Consider the following 19,837-nt stretch of genomic DNA (forward strand, 5'->3'; position numbering starts at 1 on the left):
TATTAAATGATGTAGGTCAGTATTCGTGAAGGTAATTCAATTGTGTTGATTTCTCCGATCATCAGCCTGAACATGTAATAAACTGTGAAATATGCACTAGGTGATAACCCTGGGGCTGTTGCCTCTGGTGGAGTAACCTCTTCCTGTAACAAAGGACGATGTTTTTCTCGTTAGTGATTCTCTTATCTCTGGCTGGCTGTGAGCTGTCCTTTTTCAGTGTGATTGCTTCTGGCAAATCCTAAGGAGCAGTCCTCACTGCTTTTTCCATAACCTCGGAAGAACTATACAGGCTGTTCAGGAAAAAAAGGCAAATTGAGCTTGTTCAATCAATAACTTTAATTTTACATATAATTCTAAGTCAATGGAGTCCGATCAGATGGTTTCTAGAGGTTGTTTTTTCCCCCCTGTGGGCTGAAGGGCACAAATTCAGAGACGTGATTTACTTTAAATTGATCATTACAACCTCTCTTGGGAGAAGTCCTAAAACAATATACGTGCCCGTCCCTCCTCCCCCTAATCTGGAGACCGGGCGTTGTTAGGAGCACTCCAAGTGCTCCTAACCATCTGTTTCATGGTTTGAAAATTATTGGTGTGTGCCATTTTTCTAGGGTAGGCTCTGGACAGAGGGGAGCCCAGGTTACATGAGAGATTTCTGCGCCACTATAGCATAAGGAAATGGCACAGACATCACACGGATCAGCACAAGGATGGGGAGGGACTCTGAATATCGGGCTGAAATTTTCCCTTGGGGAACCATAGCCAGTCATTTGAACAAGTGTCACTCTGAGCTGGGCCTGGATTCTAGAACTTTCCTTTTCTTTTCCTCCTAGGCTTCCTCGTCATGTTTCTGGAGATGATTCACCTCCTTGCATTGTCTTTCTGTGGGGCTCACACCTACGTACGGTATACTATAATTATTAAGCTTCTGGGATTTCATGCATGAAATTTCACTAGTTATTGACATGGCCAGGTACATATTCATCTGAAGGAAAACCAGCGAAAACTCTTTTCCCTTTAGAAACCACTCGTGCGATCAGAGGCTCAGAGCAATGCCTTTGGGTCTGTCCCACCCACTCTCTTGCCACCCAAACTCCTACTGTTCACAGTGACCTGTGAGTAATGGTTAAGCGACATACAGATTAGTGTATGGATGCTCGTTAGGTACCAAGCCAAATATTGTCACATAGTTTTAGAGACAACAAGTTCTGTGGAACAAAAGAATTCCAAGCATAGGCCAATGGCCCACTTCTCCTGAACAATACGCAACACAATAAAATTCCAGCACGACGACCAATTTCGCCAGTCCCTGAAAGTCTGTAACAGGCCCTAACATTTTCAATCCAGGAAAGAGGAAATGTCCTACATCAGCAAAAATAGGGGATTACGGAGGCACGTTTTACTGGACTGACTGACAAGACAAAAAATTTGCCGGGATGTTCTGGTTTAGACATATTAATATTTTCTCTCCGGTTTTCTAACCACATCTTGTATTAACTTTCGGTTTTAAGGAGGGCAATGTGAAAATGTTAAGTCTGCACTGGGCAACGGTAATACCTTAAATGAGAACCTCAGTCCTATTAAAAGTTAAGACTTAACTACTAAGCGACCTTCTCGGCACCTATTTTATTATGAAGGAGCAATTTAGGTGATCGAGAAGCTAGGATTCGTTGATTACATTCCTGATCTTCAGAGCCTGGCTCACATGGGAATCTTTTACGGCCTTACGAGTGAGTATTTTGGAAAGAAACCTAACTCCCAAGAAGCTAGAAGGACAATTTATGGGTGCATTTCTGCAGAAATCCAGGGTTTTGACTGGTTTCAGACATGGCTGCCTGGAGGGCCTCATTAATGCCATCACTACTTTTCCTGTCTTCATTGCTCAGGTGGCTTTCTTCTTTTGGCCTTACTCTCTAACAGGCTACCTCTGTCTTGCATGGCACTGTCTCAGAAGCTGTCATATCAACTCCGAAAAAGCCCCCCCCCCATCTTCCCAGATTAGATCCTCTGTATTTCCCCTCTTCCCTTTGTGCCCAGAGGAGGAGAGGTACTCTCATTGGCAAGCTTGGGTCACGTGCCTCTCTGATGGCAGGGAGGGTCTCTCCTGCACAGTGTAAAGGAACAATTCCCTAAAGGAAGAGGTCGGGGCAATGAAGTTCATTTTTTTTTAATAGCTTACCTTGGGATGAGAGAAGTCAGTTCTAATGTGCTACACAAAATAACTTTATTCTGCCATTACATGACTTTTGGACACGGCGTGATGTGTGAGCATCACATGGAATGCATTAGCATGGCGAAGGAAAGTTCCCGGTATCATGTCACTCGCTTAAAATGGTTCCCTTGTCAGTAGCCAAAACTTGACGCTGGAAGTCTGAGTTTCATTTATTTGATCGTTTCTGACCTGGAATGCTACAAGTCACACAGTTCAAATACAGATGATCTTTCTGAGCAAATGGGATGAACATAATTTCATTTCAAACGTACAAAAGGTATAAGGAAATCTCTGCTAAATATTCTAGAGAAGTAATTATGTTGTGAGTTCGTATCTCATTCAGTCGTTTCGATAAGTAGGGATTTCCTCTACTAGAGTTCCCAATAGCAAACACTAAACTGGAATGTGCTCGGTATTCCTAAAACAACAAAAACCCTCAGAAAACCCAACCAAGTGATTAAGCGCATCGAAAGAAAAAGCATTTATTTACAAGCCATACATGATGAACATGAATCATCATACACCCTGAAACACTGAGTTAATTTGGAAACATCAGCCGGCCTGCACTCTAGGGGCAGTACATCGTGCTTGCGATTTTTAAAATATTCTTTACTGTTTTCTCCAAACATTTTTTGGAGTCTGAAAAAAATGCCTGGAGAAATTAAGTCTGCAAATGCTCAAAGCAGGCTCCCCAGAGTGTATGCAAGTGAGCCCACGGAAAATGTCAGGCACCCAGATCATCTGGATGGGTTGACTACCAGGTGTGGTTACCGCATTCACAAAAGGGACTCCAGGGTCCCCGGCGCCTTGGTCTAATGTGGGGCTTCCGGCGGCAGCGGAGACCCTGTGGCTTCTTCCCCCCCTCTCCACCCCCCCACGGGGTGGGAGCGGCGGTGGGGGTGTGGAAGGGGTTTGGAGGTGGGGCCAAGGAGGGAGTGGGGGAGGGGGCCGGGCTGGAAGTGGGGGTGCGAGGGGGCGGGAACGGGGAGGGGGTGAGGAGGGGAGGGGCGGGCGGGGCGGGGGCGGGGCGGGGCGCTCTTTAGGGGCGTGCACACTCCACAGGGACACGCGCTCTGGGCCGCGGCAACTCGCTCCAAGTTCCCTCCCTCGCGCTCCGCGAAGCCCGCCTGAGCCCTCCCACTCGGTGCAGACCGAACCATCGCGGCCGCCGCCGGCCGGGCCCTCCACGGCCTTGCGTCCCGGGCCGCCTCGGCTCGCGCGGGCAGCTCCGTATCCGTGGCCCCGCGGAGGCGGCGCGAGGACTCGGCGGCCCCCGCGGCCCGCGCTCGGCCCTCCGGCGGCGCCGGCGGCCCGGACCCCGTGTGTGGCGGGCCCGACCTTCCTACCCGTCGTCCCCGGGAGCTTGGCGCCCGGCCGGGGACCGCACCGCCCGGGGCCGGGGAGCGCGGCCGAGGTAAGGCCGGGCCGGGCAGGGGCTGGGGGTCGGGGCGGGGGGCCGCGCGGCGCCCCGGCTGCGGACAATGCGGGAGGCGCGCGCGGCCGGAGCGCAGCCGGGTCCGCCCCCGAGCCTCCGCGCCGCGCCTGGCTGTCCGTCCGGCCCGGTCCCGCAGCCGCGCTGGCCCGGACGGACCCCGGCCGGCGGTGTGGGCCGCGAAGGGGGGAGGCGCCCGGCTGCGCGTCCGGGCTGGGCGGGGAGGCCGGGCAGGGGCGCTGCGGAGCCGGGCGGGCTTGCGGGGCGCGAGCGGCGGGCTCCCCGAGCGCGCCTGCTGCCTGCTGCTGGGGGAGCGGGCAGGCGAGGGACCGCGTCTCCTCGCGGGGTCTGCAGCCTCCGGGGCTGAATACTTGTTGGGGTGGGGGAGGGGGGGCGGGGGGGGGTGTGTCTGGATCTCCCGATCGCCGGCTGGGCCATTCTGGCAAGAAATGCAGATTCAGAGGCTCCGAAAGTTTGTATTTGGTTGCCCCCTCCAGCTCCACCCGCGCCTCCCTCGTCTCCACTTTCTTTGAAAGCACACAGATTCGAGAGGGAATGAAAGTATCCTTGGCTCCCTCGTGCCCCCGTCACCCAGCGGAGCTCATAACTTCGCAGCACAGCGCGTTGCAGGCTGTGGGGAGGCGCCGGTGCCCGCTGCCCAGCCTGGTGCCCGCCGATTGTTGTCGGAGCAGGAGCAGCGTGGTGGAAATGGCAGTGACAGTGGTGCCTCTGCGCAGGCTTGCGGGGAGGGTGGCAGGGGTGACTTTGCCGTGTGCTTCAGTTACTCGGGGAAAGTGGAAGGAAAACACCTGGTGCCCGGCTTCTTGACCCTTTCAAGTTGTGACTCGTTTCGTGAGCCGCAGAAATGGACGGGCTTTCTTCGCTGCCTGAGATCCGGGCACACTGGGTTCCCCCCTCCCCTCCGCCCCAATTCACACTTAGAGTCATTCTATGGAAAATACCTGTACTAACTTGTATATATTTTGTGACATCACAACCCCTGGTCATTCAGATGAGCTATTTATTAATAAGCATAATTATTTTAACCTAAGGGCGAGGTGACGATAAGCCAGCCTTCTTTGCCCGTAACATCCCCACTGATTTATCCTACGATATTTCTGGTGCTAGTATGGATCTCACAACAGTAAAGTCACTAATTGAACAGGGAGGTGGCCGTGCTTTGTCATCCTGATAATCGGTAAAGCGCTTTGAGCAGTGCCCGAAACCCAGTGCTAGGTGAGTATCACCCTACTTTTCTTTTTTTAATTTTTGTTATCAGTCCCTGTGTTTTTCTGTACAGTTGTTTTTGGTTTTAACATGGAAGAGTTTCTAAGGCATGGTCTATTTTAAGTATGTGGTTTAATTTTAGATCAGAATTGAGATCGGGTTGTTGTTTTGTTATGACTGACGATCTGTTGCGTGTTTTCTTCTGCACAGTAAGGAGATCTGTAAGGGCCAGCATAGTCCTGAACAGGCCTATCCAGGTACATTTCATAGTAAGGAGACTTAATTATCCTTAAGGGCCTAATTGAGGGGAAGCCTGGCCACTGGGAGAAACCCAGTCTGGACCCCATTCTGAACCCCCACGTTCTCTAGGTTGACAATAATACTTCCATTTGTACTTGAAAGAAGCATATTGGCACAACAGTTAGGTAACTCCCGCTGGGTCAAAAGGGAATAAAATACAAATGTGTGCCCTGTATATACATCACCCAGATCCTGTAATTCTTAATTGTACTTCAAATCTCTAGAGCAGCCTAATTAGCTAACATGAGAAAAATTAAAACGACTTACTTGCCGAGTGTCTGTACCCAAACAATTACGTTTGCTACCTAGGTATTTTAAAAGGTTGTCGGAAGTGTGCATTCATTGTGAGGTTTTCTCCCCCTGCCCCCAGCCCTTTTAACTTTGAAATGATATCTCTCTCTTTCCCAAACAGTTTACTTAGCTAAGCAGAGGCATGGCATTAACTCTTGGGGCCCTGCCATACCATAGCTGCTGTAGACACAGTGTGGCAGGTAGGTGGAGCTGTGGGTAATGCTGGCATAGACGAGGCCCATTTGTGGTCCAGGAGAATGGGCCGGATTAATTTCGTAATCCCATTGTTTGCCCTCTCCCCAAAATATACTCCCGCCACACCGATCCCGTCTAACGGCCTCCTTAGGAATCAACTCTGCAAAAAGTCTGTCCTTTGTATGTCCAACTTTTTTAGACTGCTTACTTGGCCACATTTTTCTCTCTGAAAAGCCACGGTATTCCAGGTGTTACGACGAACGGTGCTTGTAAAAATCTTATTTGATCGACCGTACTCTTTACTCTCATTTTTTTCCGTGATAGGAGAAGGTTGATTGTTCTGAGCCCAGAGGATCTCCAAGTAACCTGGACTTAAAAAAAAATGTTTGTTAATTTTTAATTTTAGAGCAGGGGAGGGGCGGGGGGTGGGGAGAGAATCTCAAGCAGGCTCCCTGACAAGGGGTTCCATCTCACGACTGTGAGATCATGACCTGAGCTGAAATCAGGGGTCTCACGCCTTAACCCTCTGACTACCCTGACACCCTGTAACCTGGACCTTTTTTCAATACTTAACTTTTAAGAGAGAGAAACAAATGATAAGAAACCCAGTCACGTCATGACTTGATTTAAGAAAACAGCTTCTCAGGGCGCCTGGGTGGCTCCGTCGGTTAAGCCTCCGATTCTTGGTTTTGGCTCAGGTCACGATCCCACGGTTCATGAGTTCAAGCCCTGCACCGGGCTCAGTGCTGATGGTGCAGAGCCTGCTTGGGATTCTGCCTCCTTCTCTCTCTGTCTCTGCCCCTCCCTATCTCTCTCTCTCTCTCTCTCTCTCAAAAATGAGTAAACAAACATTAAAAAAAATAGAGAGAGAACAACTTCTCATTTATTCTCGTTTTTACCAGTTTTCTGACTCCCGGTATGATGCAGTGAGAATTGATATGCAGGACGAAGGATCTGAAGCTCTGCAAAGCCATGACTCATCCGAGAAAAAATATATCCATTCTATTTAGTACAGCACCAAGGGTAGCGAGTGAATAAGAGGACTCAGAAGAAGAAGGCTTTCTGGACTGTAATCTGAGTTGTCTCTGTGGGCCGGCTCGGGGACCGGCCTCGTTCTGGGCAGTTGACAGCATGTTCTCTTTCTTCCAAAGCAGGATAGTTGTTATCTCCTTTCTACTGGTGACGCAAAGTGACTGGGTGAATCACAGTGGTTTTACCCCTGGGCCGTGTGTGCCCCGGAGCCCCTGAATCTTTCCACCACACCGAGGGGGATAACCTCTGTCTTGGAGGTGCTCCCCTACATTCTTTTTGGGTCTGATACCAACAGATCTCTTCTTCATAACCAAGTGACATGCTTTGAAGTTCTTGAGCAGTGCTTAGTCATTAAGGGGTACAAGGCAGGAGACCTTAAGCTAATTTTAGTGCTTAGAGGCCACCTCTTAAGATTTTGCAATACTTTATTAAAGCCTCCTTATTTTAAGAGGGTTGAGGAGAAGGGTGGCAGGTTTGACTTTCTTGATCTATGTAAAGGCGAATGCACATGGCCTAGAGGATGAAGGGGTAGTGTTAGGACTGTTTCTGGCTTTCTGGCTCAGGGGATCTGGTGAAAGTCTTAGCCTCCTTGAACCCCCACCGACTTTCTTTCCCTTGGGTTAAAGGACCTTTTTTTCATTTTGATCACTTAAAAACATCAAATAATCAAATACGTTATGGTGATGAATGAAACGTTGGATGAACACTTCTTTCAGTGTGCTCATTTTTTTCAACCTGACATTTTAGCCAGAGCCTAATTTCATGTTTCTCGCAGCCACTAAAATTGACATTGTTATAGAAATACAAAGAAGTCGTCTGGGGGAATTGTTCAGAAGAGAACACAAATTCTGCCCAAAATGTTTACCAAAGAAACTAAAGGTAGCGTTGATTTTGAAGTTTGGATGGATACGTTACAGGATCGTCCGGCCCGGAAGATTGGGGAGAAAGTAGTAAGAAATACAATTTTTCTTTGTTTGTGTGTGTCATCATCCACGCAGGTAACTGCAGATAATTGAGGTATGGGCAAAGCTTCAGAATTTCTGCAGAATACATTTTCCTCCTGTTTTTAAGCCTGGGTTTGTTTCTAGATGATCTTTTGTAACGCAACATGAATGACCTTCCGTCATGTATCTTCCTTTTCTGACACGTTAGATTTCCTCCTTCTTGTGAGAAAGGACGAATATAATGTTTACATTTGTAACACTGAGTCTCATAAAGAGAATTACAGAAGACCACAGCATTCAAAGACATAAGACTCATTTCTTCGTTTTGTTTTGTTTTAGAAACTTTAGTAGTTAGTAGATGAAGCAAATTGCTTCCTCTTTCCAGTGTATGTTTGGTGATAGAAATAGTGACCATGTGGATGATTTAAACAATTTCAAACTGGAACTGGAGCTAAAGCTGGGGTTTAAAATTGTAAACACTTTAGAGGGAAGTTCAAAGGTGAATACTGAGCAAAAGGAAACAGTATGTCACTTGGCCGACAGGTTTTCTAGAAGAATTATAAGAATTCTGTGGTATGTTTTATATATACATCCGAGCAAAATCAATGGGTTTTGAAATTATCCAGTCTAGATAAAGCTTTTAAAGATACAATTTAGAAACATATGGGAAATTTCTGAGTGGTTATCTGGGAAGGCAAAGCATTTGTTCCTCATAAGCCCCACTGGAAGTTTATTTCTTTCTTTGTTTCTTTCTCTCTCTCTCTCTTTTTTTTTTTTTTTTTTTTTTTGACTTTTCAGGAAGAATCACAGATACACTTCAAAATGATCATTGTCAGCATTTTTTTTTTTGTCCCATTGGCTGGAACTTAATGAAAAGGAAGTAACTGTGAGGGGCGCCTGGGTGGCTTAGTCAGTTAAGTGTCCCACTCTTGATTTCGGCTTAGGTCATAATCTCACAGTTTGTGAATTGGAGCCCTGCACTGGGCTCTGTGCTGACAGTGGGGATCTTGCCTGGGATTCTCTCTCTGCCCCCTCCCTCAAAATAAATAAATAAACTTAAAAAAAATTAAATAGTAACTATACACATAAATGTAGCTTAGTAATATCTTCTATTATGGTTATTATGTTAAATGGGTATTTATAGAGGATCCTTTGTGCACCTGCCTGGGTATTGGGGATAAGCAGTGTCCAAGGAAGACAAGGTTCCTACCTCTTTTAGGCTTTATGGCATAAGTGGAAGCAAAAGCTAATAAGATAAACAAATGAAAAGCTAGTTTAAAGCAGTAGTAAGTTCAGTCAGGAATGACAGTGACCATCTGAACTGGGCTGGGTGGTCTGGGAGGGCTCCAAGAAGGATGTTTGAGCTGAGCCTTAAGTGAAAAAAAAAAAGGCGGGGGGCAACCTCTGGAAAGTCCCTGGGTAGAGAGGGTGGCTTGTGCAAAGGCCCTGAGGCAGACAGAACCTGCATTTGTGAAGAACGGGAACTTGCAGCAGAGGGACCAGGTCAGCAGGGCCTTGAAGACCATGGAGGGGAGAGTTTCTGTTTATTCTAAAGTCGTGAGAGCTGCTGGAGGGTGGGACGCAAGGAGGACCAGGCTCCGGCAGCTCACGTGGCCCACCTTTTGGAGAATGGACTGTCGGGAAAGAGTGGAAATGGGGAGTCAATGAGAAAGCTGTTGTGGTGACCAGCCAGTTGGGCTGGGAGGAAAGAAAGGAGATGAGGGGTGGGGAGCCTGATATTGGCACTGTTTTGAATGTCTCCTAACCTAACCCACTGTTGATCTTAAGATGCATAGTTATCGTATGGCAGAAGAGAAAACATACTACCAGTTAAACTGTGACGCACCACCCGCTGTGATATGAATCCTCATTTCAGGTATTAAAATGGGAAAACAGATGTGTCTTAGAATCGGTGAAATAGGGTACATTCTGGAGCTCACGCTGAGAGGGCCTTGCTGCTTTCTGTTTTATTTCTATTTGCGTATCAGTGATACAAACCGAATCCTGTTATTTGGAAGGACCTGGGCCGGGGGGAGGTGGTCATATATAGTGGAATCCCCTACCTCAGGACTGGAAGCTAGACAATTGCATCCGGTGGAAGCAGTCTTTCTGATACTTTAAAAACGTGTAGAGAAGGCATTCACAGATTCTTTTGCCCCCAGATGCACAACAGACTGTTAGTGTCAGAGATAAAGGAAATTGGGACGGCCCGGACTCGTCAGATTCAAGGGGAGTCACAGACGCTGTGTGCACATTCAAAACGGGGTGGCAGAGCCCTTGGGAATCACAAGCTTTATTTCTGTTACACTGGGAGCAAGGCAGGGTGAGGGCAGGGTGAGGGCTCGGTCAGGGCCATGCGGATTCCAGGCCAAACACTTAGCTGTAAGCCAGCAAGTGGTGGAGCCCATGACCGACAGACTGAGACGAGGTTTTATAGTTGAGTTTTTCTGGGTGTGGAGATCGGCTCTGTGTGAACTTGAGCGAGTTGTGGAGGCTTCTGGAAGCTCAGTTTCCTGATCTGTAAAACGGGGATAACGTATAGCATCGGATTGCCGTGAGGGTTAAGTAAGATGATGCTGCCCAATGCCTGGTGCTCCACAGAGATGAGTTGCTGTTACGTGTTACTGTCTCGTAGATTTTGTGCCTTTTTCCATCTGTCTCTTTTTTAAGTGTTTATTTATTTATTTGAGAGAGAGAAAGAGAATATGGGGCGGGGCGGGGGGCAGGGAGAGAGAGAGAGAGAGAGAGAGAGAGAGAGAGAGAGAGAATCCCAAGCAGGCTTTACTCCATCAGTGCAGAGCCGGGGCGGGGGTGGGGCGGTGTCAGACTCATGAACCATCGAGATCTTGACCTGAGCCAAAATCAAGAGTCAGACGCCGAACCGACTGAGCCACCCAGGCGCCCCCGTCCATCGCTCTTGTATGTTCTCATCACACGGGTCCCAGGACGAGGGTCACGTTTCCAGAGACTCACCCTGACCGCTGAAGCTGAGGTCGCCCCTTCTCCGACCACCCTTCTTTCGCTCTTTCCCATCGTCCTGCCGCATTTTCTGCACAGCCCTCATGCCTCGCTGAAATTGTGGGATTTGTTTACATATTGAAAATACAGTTTCCAGGGTGAGAGGCATGCTGTCGCGGAAGCTGCTGAATCCACGGAAGCTGCTGAATCTCCTAGTTGGCCGGAAACGGTGCCAGGCACCTGGCAGGCTCTCCGACCGGGGTGGGAGCTGAGGAGGTCCTTGCCTGTGGGACCTCGAAGGCCCTAAAGTCTGAGATGCCAGCTTTCAGGCACCTAGTCCCTCTCTAAAAACCACAAGAGCAAACACGATAGAGAAATGCACCCACTGTAAAAATGCAACCAGTGCTTGGGAAACTGTGCTGGCCATTCCAGAAGCCGGCCCTGACATTGTGGCCACAGCCGTCAGCCTCATAGACCTGCCCGGTCAGCTGCGTGGACTGTGGGCTATCTCCCCTGCTTCTGAGTTATATTCAGTTACTTGTGATGCCCCATCTCATTGCAGTGACTTTGGTTGGGGCATTTTCATGTTGTTTGTATTTTGCAAAAGGAAATTATTTGCATATTCTTTTCCAGGCTTTTAATCTTTCACGGTACTTGCTTGTTGATTGCAGTCTTTGAGTGGAGTTTAGTGACTAACATCAAAGGACTTATTTTCAAATCTCCGTGCGGACACCCCACCATCGTGGATGTGTGCGCATATTTATTCACATACACGTACAAGCTCTCTCTTCCCTGGCTACCAGGGGGTCATCGCTTCCACAGTGGGTCAGAAACAGACCGTTGGAAACTAGGAACTCAGACGTGCTGAGAAATACCAGTGAATCCTGACAACGCTCTGTGTCTTGACTCTGCGGTCAGAACAAGGTGAAATGGGAAGGCTCATTGTCCTCTTGACTGTGAGTTGGGGATTTAAAAAATCCTTTTAATCTGTCCCCTGGCCTGTGCTCATTCCAGTGGTCATTCATTGGAATGTTGTGATTTTTCAGAATCAAATGTTATTCTTCCCAATAAATTTTGTTCTTGTGTAGTGACCATGAGAGGAGAAGAGAGATCTTTGTGCCGGTTCTGAATATGGCCGCTCATGGGTGCGATACCTCGCTTTTGCGGGCTTTGGTCCAACCTGCAGCGCGGATCGGGTGTGTGACCACGTAAACCTTCTCCTAGTGCTTTGGTCAGCGTGGCCGCCATCTTTGAAGGGATCAGCTAGCTGTCTAGCAGCTCAGTTATTTAATTTCATGGAGATTTTATTCTATCTGACTCCTGTTAGCGGATTGAAATGTATAGCTCTTGGAGGGGGAAGAGTTTTCCAACCACACACATCTGCATCTCGTGGTAAGTTGAAATACGTATCAACGTGTGTTGTTTGGAAATTGGTTTTACGTGAATATTCCACCGAAAAGATAGGAGTTGATGTGAGGCATTGAACGCGAGGCATTCAGCTGTTGAAAAGCTCTCTCTGCCCTTCGGACCTTTCCCAAAAGGTGTTTAGGGGCCGCGAGTTAGCGATCGAGAGACGGCATCACCGAGACCTTGTAAGGTCAGGACACGAAGACGTGATGAGACGTGTTTATACATTTGGTGTCCGAAATACTTAAATATCTTCATTTTAATTTGGACCTTGTATTTTACCAGATTCATACAGACCTTGTGTTAGTCAGGATCCTCCTGAGAAACAGAATCTATAGGTTGCTGTCTCTGCCTCTATCCCTGTCTCCGTCCCTTTTTAAGGGAGATTTATTATAAGGAAGTGGCTCGTGCGGGTATGGAGGCTGGGAAGTCCCAGATCTGTCACCTGGAGCCTGGAGACCCAGGGGAGCCCATGGTATAAGTTCCAGTGTGAGGGGAGGGCAAGACGATGTCTCAGCTCACAGAGTCTGGCAGCAATCAGATTGTCCCTTCTCCCCTTTTGTGGTATTCAAGCCTTCCACAGACTAGATGAGGCCCACCCGCGTCGGGGGGGGGGTGGGGGGGGTGGGGCGGGGAGGGCAGTCTGCTTCACTCAGTGGACAGGTTCAAGTGTTAATCTCACCCAGGAACATCCTTCCAAGCACACTCTTGCTTAACCAAGTATCTGGGCACCTGGTGGCCCAGTCAGGTTGATGGGTACACTTCTTTAGTCCTCATGCCAGGCCACTGCCTGTTGCAGGAGAATGGAAGTGACCTCAGTGCTGCTTTTGACCTTGTCCGTCCTCTGAAGTGTCTGGGTGCTCGTGCTGAAATTGTCCGTGTGCTTTGCAAATGGGGTCCCGTGTACCCCAGCGATGCCTACGTGACATGGGGGACACACCATCGATGAAGCAAAGGTTCATCTTTTTATTTTAGGAGAAAAAGAAAGCTTAGCAAACGTTCATCTTTTTATTTTATGTTTATTTTTATTTTAGCTTCATCACGTTTTCTTTTTTCCATCACTTTTCAGCCCCTCTATCCCGTCTTGGAACGGAAAGTCATATAAAGGGAATATGATGTCAGCAGGCATTTTTTCCCCTTGCATTTTGATAAATGAAGAAGCCAAACTCCTGTAAGAAACTCCCCTCTCCCAATAAAAGGGTAAATGCCTCAAACCTGACCTAGCAAACGTAGTCGCAAGCAAGACAACTTTTGTCTGTGCTCATAGATTTTTAATCGATTAGTCGATGCTTTGTGGTCTAATGAAATGACAGCGTAGGAATCATGAAAAGCTTGTCTTCGGAAAGGGGTGAATTCTTTCCCCTGCATCTGAGCTGACGCTGACATCAGGAATGTGCCCCGTGAGGGAGAGAGGCCTTCAGATGGATGGTTCTTGCCAGCTCATGTGTAGCATCTTAATACTGAAGTTAGGACCCTGGTCCCCTTTGACATCCTCTCTGTCCCTGAGTCTGAAATATCTCTCCTGTTTGCCCGTCTCGGCATTCTTTTTTTTTTTGTTTAAGTGTATTTATTTTGAGAGAAGGAGAAAGAGAGCATGAGCAAGTGGGGGAGGGGCAGAGAGAGAGAGGGAGAGAGAGAATCCCAAGGAGGCTCCACACTGTCAGCATGGGCTCATCCCATGACCTTGAGATCATGACCTGAGCCGGGTCAGAGAGTAGGATGCTTAAGTGACTGAGCCCCCTGCCTGGCTGCATTCTCGGTGCATCTTCCACCTTAGTCCATTCCTTGGCCATGGCCCTTTCTGTTTCATGGCCCTGCCCTGAACCTTCTTCCCTTTCCTGCCTCTCTTGTGCCATCTCCAACATTAGCCAAGGTATCCGTCTATCACCTTGTTCACCTGCTCCAAGCCCGGACCGCATGCTCAAAACAAAGTCTTATTAACATGCCATTCCTGTTCTTCCCAGTGTGGCTCCCGTGTGCCTCTGGTGTCTCTCTGCATTGCACCTGCTGTTTCTTCTGCCTCGGGCGCCCCTTCGCCTCCGCTCTGCTTCGTGCAGTCCTGGCCACCCTAAAAGGCTTCTGTCATGTCTCCTCTTTAATTATTTTCCCTGACCACATATGGTCTGAATGAAAAAGGGCAGAAGAAACAATCATGTTTTTTATGATGTTTAAATAACTTGAATGCAAAGGCATAAAGGTAGATCTCTGCCTCATGACTTATTCTTGCGAATATCTGCTTCAGCCTTAAGCTACCTGAGTGGCTTTGCATCTCAAGATGGAGGTGAGTGATTTCTCAGATGCCGAAGGAGTTGGCGGCTGAAATCAAGGCATTACTCTTGGTAATAATCCCAAGAGATCACGGAGAAGACGAGAGGTGCCAGAATCGAGATAAATGCCCTGGTTTTTCAGAAAGTGACAAGAGATTCCAGACCCACACTGTCCAATACGGTGGCCACCCATGACTCCTGAGCACCGGCTGTGTGGCTAGCATGACTTCAGATATCCTGCAGGTGCGATATCTCGGATTTTGCAGATTTCGTTTGAAAACAGAATGCAGAATCCCTCATTAATACTTTTCATATTACAAGTTGAAATGATATTTTGGATTGATTGAGTTGAATAAAGTATGCTGTCAAAATTAATTTCATCTCCTTCTTTTTAATGTTTAATACACCTACCAAGAGGATTTGAAATGACCTATATGGCTCACATCTGTGGCTTGCATTATATTTCCATGGGAGGATGCCGTTCTAGACTCTACAATTCAATTATTTTACTCCCTATCCTTGGCAGTGTTCTAAAACATAGTGTTAAGCAGATGGTTGTGTACTCGCAGGGAAGGAAATAGTCATAACTGAAAGCAAGAATCGTTTCACGAAGAACAAATCATGCCAAGCTAACCTCATTTTTTTTTTCATAAGGTTACTAGCCTAGAAGATCGGAATGATTCTGTAGGTTTCTATTTGGCTCTCTGTAAAAACATTTGAAACATCTCCGCTGATCAGCTCGAGAGCAACATGGAGCCCATAGAATCGTGGTTGATTGCGTGACTGTGTCTGTAGCTGGTTGAACTCGGTTCTCGGAATATCTTGTATTGATTGTGGTGTCAGGAACAGGTGGGGATGCTCTCAGGCTTCCCGGAGAGCTTGTTCCATTTGGGTGACACGAGGGAACATAAACGAAGGTCGTCTGTGAAGAGGTCAAGTTTGACCAGGTCTGAAAGGAGGCATGCCACACCAGCCACGTTCTGCCGAATGGTCTGGATCCCATTCAGCGAACACATTTATTGAGTTTATATGTGCTCACGGCGCTCCGTTGAGTGCTGAGAATAAAAATTAATAATACATCATCCCTAACCTCAACATTTCCTCTGGCGAGAAAGAAAACCTCCAATAAAGTCGCACACTCGCTGGTAACGCATCGGTAGAGGCATGTGTGTGTAGGCACCTCACCTCTGCGGCCCCAGAGAATGGCGTAGTATTAATTGGTCTGAAACTAAAATTGTTATCCTTAATGCCTCATATCTAACATATATGGCACCTTCATTTATGAGAGGGTTTTTTTCCCTAATTGGTTTTATTTATATTCTTCCAGCTTTACTGAATTACCATTGACAAAGAAAAATCATACATAGGATATACAGCGTGAAGTTTTGGCATATGTATGCATTATGAAATGGTGGCCACAGTTAAGCTAAGTAACACATCCACTACCTCACGGAGTTACCTTGTGTGTGTGTGTGTGCGCGCACGCGCACGTGTGTGTGGCGAGAACATTTAAGATCTACCCTCTTAGCAAATTTCAAGTAGACATCTGGGTTCACCGGGCCCATGTACTAGAGTGGGTCCTTCAAAACTGTTACTTCTCAAAGAACATTCTGGCTTTGCTCGCTAGGGACAGAAGCGCATAATTCTGCCTTCTGACCAGGCTTTTGGGACTTCCGTTGAAAATTATGAACCGACTGAGCTCTTAACAATCCAAGAGGCTTATTTGTTGGGGAAGATTCTTTCTCGAGTTTACGGAGCTCCTCCACTGCTTTGGTTTTGTCAACTTTGACCTTCCACGTAGGTGGCGCTAGGCAGCATTTGGGCGGCCAGGAGTTATCTTGGGTCCTTTTAGAATCATCTTCCTGACAGCGTGGCCCTCTTGTCCCTCCTGCCCTCTGTTTGGGTTGAAGACTATTCCAGAGGTGGCCATGACATCTCCCTCTGTGTTTTGGTGGACACGTCAGTAAGTACCTGTTCCACTGCTAGCAGCCGGGGTGTTCTACACTTTACGCACTTGAAAATGCGTCAGAAACATGTGAGGCAAATAATTTGATCAGAAACAATAAACTGGAAGCAAAATTTAAGCTCACCTATAGCGGCTTAGTAGGAAACTATGCGTAGTGTTTCTCTGTCTTGACCGGTTTCTGTGCTTTAATTTTCTCTAGGTTCTTAAACTAGACCTGTCATCAGGTTCCCTCTGATGACAATTTTTCTTAAAGGTATCTCACATCTTTTGTGAAAGAAGGCAGGGTTCACGGTAAAACCAGAAGAGTTCTTAATGTGATTTTTGGTCTATAAGTTGGTTGTTGAAAATCCTTGGTATTCGGAAGGTAGGAGTTACCTACGTGACCTTGTTGAAACTTGCGTACTAAATATTTACATTGGGGCGGTCAGGTGTTTAATTCTTTACCTTTTGTGGGTGTGAAAAATACTTAGAGGTCATTTCTTTTTTCCCATCCCCAATTACAAGTTTTATGGAGTCCTGTGGCAGAAAATTTCTTCCAACTTAATTGCCTCTTGGGTAGAACATCTCAAAGGGGGCTTTGGCGATGTCTCTGGGCCACGAGCAGTGCATTCTCTGGGAGGGTGTGGTGACGGGAGCGTGAGGCAGGCATACCCTTGGGATCCTGTGCCTTGGGGGGGGGGTGCTGTTGGCGGTCACCTGAGGTTACCCATTTCTTCTGACAACAACACTGCTGTGTTGGTATTACTATGGTCCCGCCTACAGGGACACTGGGGCCAAAAGGTAGCACCAGTGGCATCTTCAAGTCACTGGGGAGTGGAAAAGCTGGTGTAGAGCATATACTCAGTGGGCAGAAGGAGGCGTTCCCCCCTGCCCACCCCCCTCCCCCAGCCTGCTCTTCCCTTTCCTGGGGTCGCGTGTCTCATTTCCCTGAGGTGGCAAGATGGAGTGAGCGAGCATTCCCGCATTTGCCTTCTCGGGCAGGTGCCTCCCTGCCTGGAGCTGTTCTCAGAGCTCCTGCATTTCACCGTCCCCCGGGATGTCCCTTCTGCCAACCCTGCTTCCCCCCCAGGCTTGAGAGGGATTGTTGGTGACCCTCTGATCGGTTTTCCTGGAGCACCTCCCCACCCAGACAGGCTGTTTTAGAATTAGATAGGGTGCAACTGAGACTGACTGGGCTTTACTTAAAGATTTCTTTCCGTACCGCAAATGAAGGCAAATACCTGGCGTTCCAGAATCTTTACCTATGTATATCAAACATGAAATATGACAGCAAGTGCTGAGGCCAGTGTAAGAAGATTGGGGGGGGGGGGGGTTGGGATATCCCAATGGCCGTCCCCCGACCCGCACGTCTCGTCGGATGGAGATGGGCTACTCTCCTGTCCAGACGCCCAGCCCGGCACATTTCTGGGCTCAGCACACAGTAGTTGACTATACTCGAAAAGCCTCTGTGGGGTGGAGGGATTAGTGACTGCATGCTCTGACGATTGCCCAGCCAGGACCCACGGGGGAAAGTGATACGGAGGCGGGTTTCAACTTAATGAAGGTCACAGCTGACCCAGATCAGAATGGGCTGCTATATAAAGTGGACTTTCTGTTGTTGGGATGGGGAAGTGGGGGTTTGGAGGGAGCTGGGCAGTGGGCTTTCTGTCCCCTGCGCTGAGACCCAGGTTGTTTTCATCCTGACTTCCCAGCTTCACCCACAACCCCCATGGCTGTCGCCATTTCCAGCGGCATCTTTTTGACTTCTCATTTTGGGTTTATTTCATGATGCCTCGCAAGCTGAATCTGCTCCACGGTAGACTTAACAGAATCTATTCAGGGCACTCTCTCAGGGGCACGGTGTTGGAAAATAAGGTCACATCTCTCTTTAACACCAAAGTAAACTGATAACTGCTTGTAAGCAGACTAGGAGAGGGGCAAAGCGGCTGGCCTTCAGTTTGGGGCATCTGTCACCGTGCTGCAAAGGAGACTGGAGCTTGTGTCTCCTGGGATCAGCGATTTTCTGTGCATCAAGATCCCGGCAGCCGCGGGTGCAGAGTTCTCTTGCCTTCCAATCTCTCTGGCTTGGCAAGTGCCCAAGCAAAACGGGAACTACTGGGGCTGACTTGGCGAAACAGCTCTTCCTCGAAAGGGCCTTCAAGACTGCCTAATCCAGTGATCCACACTGTCGACCCAGTAAGAACGTCTGGGATTCTGTAGTGTCCTGGGCTACCTTCTTCGGGTAGGAATTGGGGGGCACTGAGGAGTTTGCTGGTGACAGTGATGCACACAGGTGGCTGTGGGAGCCCTGGATCTGGGTCAGTGACTCCAAAACAGCAGACTTACCTAGAGGGTTAAATACAGATTGCCAGTCGGCTCCCAGAGTTTCTGATTAACAAGGTCCAGGGAGGACCTGAGAGTTTGCATTTCTAACAGGTTCCCTGTGGATGCCGAACTGCTGATCGGGGTGAAACCCTCATCTTAGGGGTGCATGGTGCTACCCTGAGAGCCCCCAGGCACAGTAAACTTTGCAGGATCCTGGACAGGAGGGAGGGAGGGAGGCTCATGGAAGGTGGATGTCTTGTGGGAAAATGCCGCAGAGGGCCGAGTTACAGACGTTCTCCCGACAAAGATCTGCCTTATCACAGGCTTTCATTTCTCATCAAGAATCTGAAACAAAGCTCATAATTTTTAATGTAACACTTCTGCTTAATAAGCTGTGCGTATGTATGTTTTCCCCTAACCATTCTGCTTTCGTCTTTAGTCTGTGTGGATACTCACATTTAAAATATCAGTTGAGGGGCGCCTGGGTGGCGCAGTCGGTTAAGCGTCCGACTTCAGCCAGGTCATGATCTCGCGGTCCGTGAGTTCGAGCCCCGCGTCAGGCTCTGGGCTGATGGCTCAGAGCCTGGAGCCTGTTTCAGATTCTGTGTCTCCCTCTCTCTCTGACCCTCCCTCGTTCATGCTCTGTCTCTCTCTGTCCCAAAAATAAATAAACGTTGAAAAAAAAATTTTAAAAAAATAATAAAATAAAATATCAGTTGAGGGGTTGCCTGGGTGGCTCAGTCCGTTAAGCGTCCGACTCTTGATTTTGGTTCTGATCACGATCTCAGGGTTGTGAGATCAAGCCCTGCATCAGGCTTTGCGCTGGGTATGGAACCTGCTGGAGATTCTGTCTCTCTCCCTTCTACCATTCATGCTCTCTCTCTTTCTAAAAAAAAGAAAAAGAAAAAGAAAAAATTATCAGCTGAGTTATGATTTGCTTTTCAGAGTACCGTTTATTCAACAGTTTTAGACGCTTGGGAGCAAGACTATGATAAAACTGTGTTTTATTTTAAAATAAAAATAATTAATGGAAATCTGGAACATATTCAGTTTTCATAAAATATTTTTAAACGTAGTGATTCTGAGGTATTTTCGTTAACATAAAAACTTTGAGCCACAAAAGTGTACTTACTTCCTTAGGTTTAAAAAAATGTTTTTATGACAAAAAAAAGGCACCTGGATGGCCCAGTCAGTTAAGCGTCTGACTCTTGATTTCGGCGTGGGTTGTGATCTCATGAAATTGAGCCCTGCTTTGGCCTCTGTGCTGACAGCATGGAGCCTGCTTGGGATTCTCTCTCTCTCTCT

General features: G+C 47.9%; 1 protein-coding gene across 10 annotated transcripts in view; it reads left to right on the forward strand.

Moving 5' to 3' along the window:
- Positions 1-3,274: 3,274 nt before the first annotated feature.
- FAM110B (family with sequence similarity 110 member B) overlaps positions 3,275-19,837 on the forward strand; it is a 144,520-nt gene continuing 127,957 nt past the window's right edge. For 5 of the 10 annotated variants that reach the window (XR_006592774.1, XR_006592773.1, XR_002739628.2 and 2 more), the window contains exon 1: positions 3,275-3,623. The gene's annotated coding sequence lies outside the window, so the exon portion shown is untranslated. Of the gene's footprint in view, positions 3,624-4,071; positions 4,878-19,837 lie in introns of those variants that run through there. The other 5 variants (XM_045050183.1, XM_023248664.2, XM_023248667.2 and 2 more) reach the window with 2 other exon arrangements.

This window comes from Felis catus, chromosome F2 (assembly GCF_018350175.1).
Source record: "Felis catus isolate Fca126 chromosome F2, F.catus_Fca126_mat1.0, whole genome shotgun sequence".
In the NCBI taxonomy this organism is placed as follows: Eukaryota; Metazoa; Chordata; class Mammalia; order Carnivora; family Felidae; genus Felis; species Felis catus.